The 12,979-nt window shown below is 34.3% G+C and overlaps 2 pseudogenes; one reads left to right on the top strand and one right to left on the bottom strand.

The window, feature by feature from the left end:
- Positions 1 to 1,828: 1,828 nt before the first annotated feature.
- LOC141519634 (olfactory receptor 4P4-like) lies at positions 1,829 to 2,815 on the top strand (annotated as a pseudogene).
- A 1,780-nt stretch (positions 2,816 to 4,595) lies between these two features.
- On the bottom strand, positions 4,596 to 10,272 carry LOC141519635 (AP-1 complex-associated regulatory protein pseudogene; annotated as a pseudogene).
- Between the last annotated feature and the right edge of the window lie 2,707 nt (positions 10,273 to 12,979).

Raw genomic sequence — 12,979 nt, forward strand, 5'->3', positions numbered from 1 at the left:
ATTTTCTCTCTCAGGGCAGTATTCATTAATGCAAAATACCAAGTATGGTAATGTTGGACTCAAAGCAACTAGATTACACTTCTACTTTTCTGCTTCATAGTTGTGGGAACTTAGACATCCATTTACTATTTACAGTCTTAACTTTTTTCTCTTTTGTGAAACAAGGGAATTTGTACAAGATTTCCTCTAAGGGTCCTGATTCTTGCATCTGTTTCCCACCGTGCAGGTATAATTTCCCATTTTCTGATCATTTTTCAAGTACTTTGACTGTGACCAAATAGAGGTGTTAGGACATACTATGAAAACTGCACAACAGTGACCTAGACTCAGAATCTCAACTTAAATGGATAAAAATGACTTTGGTCACAGTAAACTCTACCTTCAGAAAAAGTTAAGGTCTCTGTAGTCTGCAATCTACAGTACCTAAAAATGGAAATGAAGATTTCTTAGACCATATGGACTGTATTATTAGTTTCTATGCTGTGGTTCTGTGGTACCATTATTTAATTGTGAAATTGTTTATTAGAAAGATCTTTGCAGATCTTTTCCCAAAAAACTTAGAGGAAAGAATAAAATAATTCTTAATGAAAGTAGGATAACAGAAGATAATGAAAGGTTTTTGGTAGCTTGAAATGATAGAGCATGAAATCAATGACTTGACACCAATTTTACCTAAGGAACAACCAAAGAAAGAAGAGAAAGGAGGAAGAACAATAGAACCAGACTCAAAGGAAGATAGTGAGGAGGAGAAATCTTTGCTTTTAGAAGAATCCAAGTAACATAGATACATACAGTACAAAGAAAAGGAGATTGATATCAAATAGTAAAATATGAACAGTTGGAGAGGGAAGGGACAGTACATCAATTCACTGTATTCTAAAAATACAGGTCTATCCTTACGATACTTCAGCTTCATTTACCCGATATCAATATCCTTCTCCAATTATATTCTTTTATGATAAAGACCCTCACATTGTTTTCTCAGGCCCTTAAAATATTTCCTTCAATATGTACTGATCCATTCAATTTATGACCTAAACTTGATGTCACTTTTGCATTTGTCTGCCAGTGCTCTGCTTTTTTCTCTTCTTCCTTGAGTTATTTTTTTTAAATCTTTTAGGTACCTTTAATGAATCTTGAAATATTGATTGATTGTGAAAAGAAGCAAAGGAAAAAGGATAAATTATTTATTTCTATACTCTTAAAGTATTTTCCCTTCCATTAATATTTGATTTATAAAAGGCAATTTAAAATCCTTATAGAAAATTTTTCTTCATATTGACATTTAATAGTTTATTATTTCATTTCTCCTAAATGTTTCCATATTTTGTCTTGCTTCTATTTGATAAATAGAATAAATATGTTTTGTATTACCTTATTTTTACTTTATTGAATCAATGTATTAACTTCAATTTTGTCCTGATTAAATCTATATAGTTAATCAATTACATTATTAACATCCTATTGAAGAAATAGAAAAATCTTAGGAATCTTTTAAATGATAACACACACACAAACACACACACAAACACATATATGACATTTTTTGAAACTATAAGCAAGGACAATGGGATTTTACTAACATAGGCAAGAATACTATTGAGATACTTAATTTCCCAAAAATTTTTAGGTCCTAACTGGAAAAAATATTATTTGATTTTTCCCAAATTTGAAATCCATAATGATCCATGCTAATAATGCATTATATATTTGAGTACTATGAGAATAAACTTGATATCTACCTTTATGTTAGTGATAATTTATTTTATTCTATGTGATTTCAGATGAATTAGAATTATATTGAATATTTTTAAGCTATTTGAATTATATGGAAAATCAGAACAATGTTACAGAATTTGTTCTTTTGGGACTTTCTATAAACCAGGACCTCAGAATGATATGCTTTACAATCTTCTTGTTCTGTTATTTTGCAATTTTCCTGGGGAACTTCATCATCATTATCACCATCACATGTAGCCATCTGAACCAACAGCCCATGTAGTATTTTCTGTGTCATTTGTCTGTGATGGATCTGGCATATACATCCACTGTAGTGCCTCGACTCATCAGAGACATAATTGCTAAGGAAAAAAACTATATCCTTTAATTGTTGTATGACTCAGGTCTTTGCTGTTCACTTCCTGGCTGTTGTTGAGACATGCATTTAGGTGTCCATGGCCTTTGACTGCTATGTTGCCATTTGTAAACCCTTACACTATATGATCATAATGAATCGACAGAGATGTAACACAATGATCCTTATGTCTTGGGTGGTGGCCTTTTTTCATGCCATTGTTCAGATGTTTATGGCTGTTAGGTTACCATTTTGTGGGCCTATTAAGGTAGATTACAATATATGTGATGTCAAACTCCTCTTAAATCTTGTTTGTGCAGACACATATATTGCTGATATCTTAGTCATTGCTAATTCTGGAATGTTTGTGTTAACTACATTTCTTGTTTTAGTGGCATCCTATACTGTCATATTATAAAATCTTAGAAATCATTCATCAGAAGATTGTCGCAAAGCCTGCTCCACTTGTGGTTCCCATGTCATAGTGGTTATTCTGTTTTTTTTGTGTCCTGTATTTCCACGTACATTTGCCCTTTCAGTGCCAGTAAAAATGATAAAGCATTTTCCATGTTTTACACTGTCATTGGACCAGTGTTGAACCCCCTCATCTATACTTTGAGAAATTCATAGATGAAAAATGACATGCAGAAGGTATGGTCAAAAAATGTAATGATATTTAGTAAAAAAATATGGATTTTAATTTTACTGTTTTCCTTCTTTATGGCCCTGGTAAAGAAATGATCATTGTTAGGCCAAATGTATATTGATGAGAATTCTATTAAAAAATCAAGTCTTAGATGAAATCCAGAGAGATATATCCTTATCAAAACTATATACAGTGTTGGTATTTGGCACCTCCCAGGTTTTATATAATTTAGCACTTCACAAATTGTATATCATGGAAAGGATGAGCAGAAAGAATGATCAAGGCTCAGCACTTCAAATCCCGAATTCTTTCCTCTTCTAAAACTGGAAGCGAAATGACCCTTCAAATAGTCAGACTCTGTCTCAAATGTGAGGTAATGAAAGTTTTTTTCTTTAATAGTTAAATACTTAAGTCTATATTTATCAAGGACATATGCTGTGTCAAACAGTGTAAAACAAGTGGGGTACAATAAAAGTTAGAAAACAGCTTTTGTCTTCAAGAAGCTCATATTCTCTAGTAATGAATGATAACAAATTAAAAATTTGTTGAGAATTTGGAAAGAGACAATATATGGGTTTGATATTCATAGCTACAGAGACATGGTAGGAAAAGCAAACCAAACAATAATAGAGCTGTGCCTAATGTGAAGTAATGGAATAGGAATGGCTAGACGGAACAGTTGCTTTAAAGGCATGTTGCAATAGGAACCAAATATTAAGAGGAAGGGATTATGTAAGCTAGTAGGTCTCTTCCAGGATGAGAAATCAAAGAATGCTGGTGAAACAAAGAAATCCAATAACATAGGAAGATTTAGGAGACAATTGGCAATTTCCAATATGCCATTCCTTGCTTTCTTCTAATTCCTTGGAATAAAAGAAATTCAAGAATTAGTTTTCTGTGTACTTTTATTTTTTGCTTACAGTTTAATGTAGATATATACCTTTGGAAAATAAATTCTCTTTTGTAAGAATGTGAAAAAATTAATATATCTATATCTACATATGCATCTATCTATATCTATATCTTTATCTATATAAATATATTTATATCTATACATATCATGACAACTTAGGGAGACCTAATTGTCACATTAAAATGAATTACAAAAATCATCAAGATTGTGTAAAGGATTTTCTTTTCGTAATGCTGAATTTTGAATCAGAAATACCTGATTTCAAAACTTACCAATGATACTTATTATTTATTTGTTAAGAATAAGTAACTTAAGTAATTTACCTTCTTCTTTATCACTGTTATCATCATCATCATCATCGTAATCAAACATTTTACAAGAAATGGAAATCCCAAGGTATTCAAAGTGAGTCTAAGGAAATTAATTCATCTGATGAAGGACAAACTGGTGTTATAAATACTTTCCCTATAAAAATGCACACTTCCCCCACTCCATACACAATTCCCTTCAGATACATGTGTTTATATATGTTTTAGTATGTTTTAGGTAAAATCATTTGTTCTTCTCTCTTTTTTTTTGCAAAGCAAATGAAAATGCAATTTATTTAAAAGGAAACAAATTAAATCTACAGACACTAAACTGGAATACATAAATTAGAGCATACAGTTTTTAAAAGTCATAGAATCTAAGAGTTGGAAGGGTCCTCAGAGGCCATCCAGTCCAATGGTACCTGAACAAGAATCCTCTTTATAACATATTCAGGAGCATCATAGAATCATGATGAAATTGCACTTAATGCAGAATTTATATATAGATTCCATCATTCCTATTCCTTGCTATTGAACATTTACCATATTATTTCTTTCTTCCTTACAAAAAAGGCTCAGGAACAAACATTTATACATTCTATTTGATTTTCAACATTTGGTCATGACTGATTTAAAAGACCAGATAATTTCACTCTATCTGTCTTGCTGATCTGTTTCAGATTTTTTAAACTCAGAGGCAGATAGTTCTAAAACAGGATTCACAAATCCAGAATATTCTGAATTGCCATTGTTATCCACTTCTGCACTAACAAAATCATTGTCCCCCTGCAGCCCATTAGAATCCTCAGAAGCTGAGGTAGGATTACTTCCAGTCTTCTTGCTACTATATTTCAATGCAGCCCGTAGAATATCCTCTTCAGTTTTGGAACGTTCTCTGAATGGGATCAGTCTATTCCTTCCTTCCTCGTCTTCCCACTCTAGATCTAGGGATGTGCTGTCGTCATTTCCACTCGTGGAGTTGGTTTTGGTCATTGAGTCACAACTACTTTCTGTGTTTGGTGTCAAAACTGTGGCCTCTGATGAGAGCCGACTACTTCGAAAAACTTCCTATTGTGACTTTACATGTCTCCAATAGGATTCAAAGTCTTCTTCTGTCCCTGAACTTTGATGTTCTCCAGTGTTGGAAAGATGAGATCGCTGCCTAATCCTTTGCCTTTCTTGCTGCAAGCACCTTCGCTGCTTTGCTGCCCTGGCTGCTTCACGCCGTGCAGCGTATAAAGCTTCTTCTTCTAGTCTTAACTTCCCTTCTTGTAAGGCTAACTCTCCTTGAATTTTCATGTCAAATGTTTTCTGTTTTCCAGCAATAGAATCACAATGCCTTTCTCTTAGGTCTGCTATTTCTCCCTCAGTAAGGGGTCTGTGGCTACTTCCCGGGCTTTCTCCTTCATCACTTTCTACTAGATTTCCAAGCTCGATGGTGCAATGCCCGCCTGTTGGGCACGTCCTGGGCCGCCGCCTCCCCGCGGCAGCCGGCCCGAGGCCCGGGCGCCAGCAGCAGCTCCCCATCGCGTGCCGCTCCGCTCCGCTCCGGCGCCGCAGCCTCAAGGCCGGGCGGCCCCCGAGGCCCAGGCCCCCGAGACCCAGGCCCCCGCGGCCCAGGACCCCGCGGCCCAGGCCCCCGAGGCCCAGGCCCCCGCGGCCGCATGGGCGCCACGAGGCGCCGGCGGGCTGGAGGTGGCACGGCGGAGGCGCGAGGAACAAAGGCGCCCGGCGCTTCAGCAGCCCGGAGCGGCCGCGGCGGGGAGCCGAGCCGGAGCCGGCCTGCCTCCGGCGCCCCCCATTTGTTCTTCTCTTAATGATTTTCCCATAATGTTTTACAATAAAAAGAGGAAGTAAAAAGATGTCTGGAGTAATTAACCTGTGAATGTTCCATGTTCATTAGTGGATTACTGGACTCACAACAATTTGTAGTAGGGAGGACTGTGAACTAATTCTATATAGGAAGGAGCGTGCTGGATTCCATGAGTTTTGGAACATCTTGGAATTTGAAATTTGCCTTTGAAGCATTTTAATCATAGAGCAATATTAGAACATAAGATGAATGCCATGAATAATTAATGGGAGCTTATAGGAATAATCTAAGGGAAGGGCACATTTAATAAGGGAAAGAGACTTGTTAGCATATTATTACAATAATTCAAATATATCATAAGTAGATCTTGTGCTCTGATTGTGTAAGTCCCAATTAAGATAATGAATTTGACAGTTTTTTTAAAAATATCATATACAGTGCTAAGTTATTGGATGTAGGAGGTCTGAGAAAAAGAAGAACCAAGTAATATTGAGTTTTCAAGCATAAGTGGTTGAAATTTGTTAACCAAGCAAAGTAAGAAGAATGAAGGGCTTCTGCAATGAATCATAGTTTCTGTTTTGGATATATGGAGTGTGAGATGCCAGAAGCACATCAAAGGGAATATTCAAAATATACAACTGAAATTTTAGGCTTGACAAAAAGAATGGGATTTAGCATGGGATTAGGAAGATTTTATAGGACTCATCAACAAAAAAATGATATTCGAAAGCAAGATAATATACAATATTTGCAATGAAGGATGTAAAAAGAAGAGAGGATTAAATAAAATATAATTTAAAATTTTTGAAAAGTCCAACATTAGGGGAGACAAAGTCAAATGGCATCTAAACTTATAAACAGAAGAAAGATATAGCCCAAGAAATCAACAGTAGTGTGTACTGACTGCCTGATGCACTAATTCAGCTAATTTGCATGTAACAAGTGCTTTTTTATTGACCAGTCACTTTCTTAAGCAAACAAAGAAAGGTAAAAACTTTCCTTCATCTCAAGAAGCTCACATTATAAAGAGAGAAATAACATGTCAAAATAAGCTACATAGAGAATAAAGTATGACTAATGTCAGGAAAAATCACTAACATTATGGAGATCTGGGTAAGGCTTCTAGGAGAAAGTGGGAATTTAGATGAGACTTTAAGAATACAGAAAATCTAGAATGCTGAGATGAGGAGAGAGATTTCTTGGCACGAGTAACACCTTAAGCAAATTTTCCATGTTAATGAAATGTTCTCAATGAAGAACAGAAAAGAAGACAATAATACTGGATCACAGAGTATTTAGAAGACATTTAAGAAGACTGAGGAGGCTGTAGGGATCAGGTTGTAAAGATGTTTAAATATCAAAAAGATGCCTTTGAAGTTTTTTCTTCTAAAGTAAGAAATAGACCCAATTAAAATTTATTGAGTATGCAGATCATGGCATCAAACCTATTTTAGAAACATCAGTTTGAGACATGAAAGTAGTGTGAATTGGAAAAGAATGAGATTTATATCACAGTGAACAACAAAAATGCTACTTTATTCATTTAAATATGAGTTCATGAAAGACTATATCAGGGCGCCTGTATCAGAGAAGAGTAGGGGGGCATATACACGATATTTACAGAAGGTAAAAATAAGACTTAAAAACGTATTGAACATGAATGGTGGGAGGAGCAACCATCAATAATGAGTGAGAAAATCAGGAGGACACTTAAGTTGGGAACTAGTGCTTGAGAGAATGTTAAAATGTTTGACAGTAATAGGGAATTTAAGATGAGAAGAGAGTTTGGTGGGAGAAGATAATGAGTTTATCTTTGAACGGGTCCATTTTAAGATGTTTCCAGAACATTAAATTTCAAATGTCTGACAATCAGTTGTGGATTTGATAATTTAGCTTTAAAGAGAGGTTAATTCAAGAATAAAAATATCATCTTATTAGATAACCATATTTGATGATGAAATCTACTAAGTGAAATCACAGAGAGAATAGAATATATATTCGGACTGAAAAGACAAGTCAGAATCAAGCTGAGAGGTCTCTAAATATCAAATATATAATTTTGCATTATATCTTATCATGTTTTTATAAGCAATAGGAAATCACTGAATTTTTTTCTTATCCATGACAACAGCACCTTGGTTGAATTAAAGTGGGAACAGTATAGTCAGATAATTTGGAGTAATTGTGATAGTTCAGTCAGGAGATGATAATTTATACCAGATTGGTTGTGGTATGAGTAGGGGAAACTAAACGTATGAAGGCTATGTATAGGTCCCAGAATTGATGAAATTTGGTCAAATTACCAGGTGGGAAAAATTAGAAAGAATGAAGAATCAAAAGACACTGTTTAGAAAATAAACAGACAACTAGAAAAATGGTTTGGGGAGTAGAGGAGTTTATAAAGAAGAGTAATTTGAATTGAATTTGAAATAACTTCAGGATCTCAAGGGGAGTTATTCTGCACAAAGTTGTAAATGAAGGATTTGAGATAAAAAAAAATTGTAGGGTAAATTTGCCAAAATAGAAAGGATTTACATAACGCTGCTAGTTTTATATTTGGCAATGAAAGAGCTTAGCAAGTGATTAAGTTTAGCTTTATAAGTGGTAACTGCCTCAAATTCTGATCATTGCAACATACACTTGGAGAGATCAGGTCCTAAATGAGAATCTTTTCAAATAAATGTAGAAAGATCTGGATCTGATTAATGGGCAGGAAGAGAGAGAGGGAGAGAGAGAGAGAGAGAGTGAGAGAGAGAGAGAGAGAGAGAGAGAGAGAGAGAGAGAGATACAAGGACATGGAAGAAGAAATAGAAGAAAGAAGAAGAAGAAGTGAAAAGGAGAAGAGAGAGGAAGTTGATCATAAAGAAGAATGGGAAGGAGAAAGGAGAAAGGAAGGAGAAAAAAGAGGAGAAGCAAGAAGAAGAAAATGGAGAGAGGCTCATAGGGAAGAGGAAGAAAGAAAGAGGGAAGGAAATAGAGATATGCAGACTGAAAAGACAACGAATAATAGGGATTCTATTGAGAGAGCCACATTGTTTGATTAAGTGTCATATCCCATTTTGAAATGCATTCAGAAGTTGGAGGTATCAATTTTATTTTGTGTATTTTCAATATTCCCTCAACAGTTATCACCTCCCAAATACAGTGATATATAGTCCTTATGACATGCTATACAGGAAGTAAACAAAAGAGAGCTTACTTGCCAAACTACAATTTCTGCTTCCTGGTATTTGCATAATGGAATAACCTAATCATCACTGAAAAGTAAAAGACTGATGTTATTTCCCCAAGCAGTAAAATTTACTTCTGGTTGGTAGTAGTCTGAAGGTTGGATTGCTTTAAAAGCCTCTGGGAGTTGACCTTGCTGGGCTCTTATATTCTTTTAAATTCAGCAAGATTTTCCTGAAAGGTTCTTTCCTTGAAAGGAAACTGAGGAGATGAGGAGACAGAGAAAATGCGTATTGATATTTTTGTAGTCTTTGGTTCAGATGGAGAGAGACTAGCTACAGAACATGAGCCCTATTGCTGTCCTAATGAGTTATAGCTACCATGAAATGCACAACGTCTGTCCAATTGAGGAAAAACCTTTTAAAGATAATTTCAGCCATTGTCTTGGACCACAAAGTTTGATACTTGTCAACAATTCCTTCTCAGGTATCTGTCCAATTTTTCAGGTGTTATGATTGGGTTCATATAATATGATGTAATTTCAGCTGCTTTTCATTTGTTTTGTTTTCAACATTGCATTTATTTTCATTGCCTTGAATCCTGGATTTTTCCTAGACCAGATCTTTTTAACTTGCTTTCCCCCCCTCTTGATAGCCTTTGGTTGTCATGAAAAGTTTGTCTACACCTGAGAATAATGTTGTTAAATGCACAAAATGCAATTCATAGGATTAGAGTAAATTGTATATACTTTTTTGATACAAAATCATAAAAACCTAGAAATCTATCCATGTTCAACAGATTAATAGCTTCTTTTTGCTAATATCAGAAATTCTCATTTTATATGTGTGCCATTCCCTGTAAAAAACATCATCTTCATAGATTAAGTGATAACAGCTGTTTAACAGAGTTGAGAGGAGGAGTATACTGAGTCAAAAAGACTTATTACCTGTAATCCTCCTCAAAAGTATTTTTCTCTATTTCCCATATATATTGCTTGCCATTTAGCCATTCCTTACCTCCCTATCCTGACTCATGGGGACAATCTGAATGAAGAAAATATATATCAGTTGTAATGAGCAAAGTGCTCTATGAAACTTTTGTGTACTATGAAAATGTGACGTTTACTTTTTAAATGATGATTTGTTCCTCTCTAATACTTTTTGAGGAAGCAAAAGAGGCACTTAGGATGAATTAAGTACCCTCATTGATCCTTAAAGTGGCAGAGTACTCCTATATTTCAAAGTTTGTTGTCAAATATTATCTCATCTAACTTTCTCTAGGAATCTTTGACGTGAGAGATTCTTACTTTGTAAATAATGTAAGTCTCAGAGAAATCACGTCTGTAGCCATACTACAAGTTATATAGTAACATATGCTTGATATCATTATTACAATAAAGATTTTTCCCCCTCTGGCAGCTTTCTTTCTTCTTCCTAGAAATCGCTGGCACTTATAGAGCAATGGATTTCTCCTAATGGGTTTGCAAGGAAGTTCATAGTTTTAATGATTATTTTTCTTTGACTACTTTCAAAACAACTATGCATGTAAATAGGAAATTCTATTATTTATTCTCAATTCCATTTTTATTTACCTCTGAGAGTCTTAATCTTTTGAAAAAGAATGTTACAGTGCATGTCATTCTTAAGTTTCTGTTTGTGAGAAAGAAAGAAAAAAGGAAGGCAGAAAGAAAAAGAAAGAAAGAATAAAGGAAGGAAGAATAGAAGGAAGTAAGGAAGAATGGAAGGAGGAAAAGAAAAAACAGAAAGAAAAGAAAGAAACTCTAAGATCATATTTTCTCCCAAAATTATTTCTCTCTCTCTCTCTCTCTCTCTCTCTCTCTCTCTCTCTCTCTCTCTCTCTCACCCACATGCAAAACGTATCATTTTTAACAAAGTAATTTTTCCAAATTAAGCCTTGCATCTTCAAGTGCATTGCTTTCCTTTTCTATCCCATTAATAGTTTTTGAAACAGACTAACATGAGACAATCACATCTATCTCACTCTTTCTCCCTTTCTTATTTTGAAAATACCAAGGAAGACATGAAATTCATTTCAGAACATCTAGTTCTTAGTAGCTATGACTATCATCAAATAACTTTACTTTGTGATTCTCTGTTTTGCCCAATGTATTAGGAGCGATTTATAATTGATGACATGCAAATACTCTTCCAACTGCAATATTCAATATATAATTCATCATATTGGAATAGATCAAAGTCAGATCCATTGCAGAGATAAGATTTATAGCTAAGAAATGTACAAAAGAAATCACTCAGTTTTTTCCCCTTTATTTACTTTTAGAATATTCAGGAATGCAGTCTTTCTGTTTATCTTCAGTCTACTAGGCACCAAAGATAATTTAGGTAACTCTCCATAAGAATCCAGTTAAATTTTCTCAGGACACTTGTGAAATTCTGGAGAAAAAATCTGCAGAAACTATGTGAGGCACTGACTCCAAATGGCAACAGATGTTCATAGATTTATTGTCTCTTATTTATAACCAAATCATAACCTCCTAATGGATAGATGATCCTCAATTAACCTTGATTCATTGCAGATTATGATGATAAATCAGTTCTGTTAGTTCCAAAGTTCAGTTCAAAAACCACCCTAACTCAACACATAATAAATGCTTCCTCCAACTGTAACTCTACATATATTTATTAAATTCCCACCATATCAAGGTATATCATGTTAAGCAATGCTTTGAAGAGGGTAAAATACCTAAGAGTTAGCCAAAAACCTCTATTTGGGTTCCAAACAAGGAAGATAAACTTAGGAAAAAATTCCCTAGCCCTGCCTCAGTCATAATGAGAGAGGATTGTGCACTTCTCACTAACTGAAAAGTTGTTAATCTGGTGGCCTTGGTCTTGATGGCTATGACACCATGTGTAACATTTATTACATGATGATTTTCAATAGACATGCAAAATGCCTATCTTTCTTGCCTTGGTGGTACCACTTTGACACTGTGTCCAATTTTTCATGATTCAGAAGTTATATTTCTCTAGTTCTGATTGTATCATTCCCTCTATGAGAAACTAAAAAGTCTTTTTAAAGTTTGCCTATCTAAACACATAGAGTACTGGTTTGGCATTTCAAAGACAACACTAATAAAATATATAATGTCCAGAAAAGAAAAATCAGTATGTGGGGATCAGCATTATTTCATAATAGCATTATTGACACAGATATATTTAAATATGAAAAAATATATCACAGCATTTTTTACCTTATAAAGGATTGCTTGATGAAGAATTATTCTGAATCCTATCGGATGGAGTGAGAAGTGAGGCAGATTTTTTTAAAATGAAAGAATAAAAAATTCCTGAATATTAATGAAAGGTGGGAAAAAGTCTATAGGATGGTATTTGACTCTCTAGTAGCTGAGAACTCCAGAAAACTTTTGGGTGGAAAGGTTGATTGATTGTGAAAATCAATTTTGAGGTTCAGATAGTTGGTAAAATGGCACATGGTACATGACCTGGAAAATCATTATATTTTTCTTTTGCCTGTGTTTCTCTTTATTCTGTGGAAGACATTCTCATCATTGATTTCTGAGGACTCTAAAGTATTTGTGGAATATCAAGTTTTACTCACATGATTACTAGAAAGCTCATAATATAGTAAATATAGTATAATTTGTATATATATATATATATGTGTCTGTGTGTGTGTGTGTGTGTGTGTGCATGTGTCTTTGTATCTTTCCCATAATCTCCTCACATGCTATTATTTGATGCTTTAAAAGTCAAAAATAATTTAATTTTATTTATTCAAATAATTTACTTAATTATATAGAGTGAGAAGGGGCTTACAGATCTATTTTGATATCCCTCTATATATACTTTCCCTCAATTTCCTGGATAATTTGAAATATTCACATTGCAACTCAATGTTAAGAATTTTAATTTTTTTCTCATTTGAAAAGTTAAAATTAGATAGAATAGTCTTGGTTAAAAAAAAAGGAATAGCTATATATCATCTCAATTGTTCAATTTTATTTTTTAATTAATACATTAAATTTGATTATGTTGTATTCTACTTTCAGTGGTGC

The sequence above is a fragment of the Macrotis lagotis genome, chromosome 3, assembly GCF_037893015.1.
Source record: "Macrotis lagotis isolate mMagLag1 chromosome 3, bilby.v1.9.chrom.fasta, whole genome shotgun sequence".
Classification (NCBI taxonomy): domain Eukaryota; kingdom Metazoa; phylum Chordata; class Mammalia; order Peramelemorphia; family Peramelidae; genus Macrotis; species Macrotis lagotis.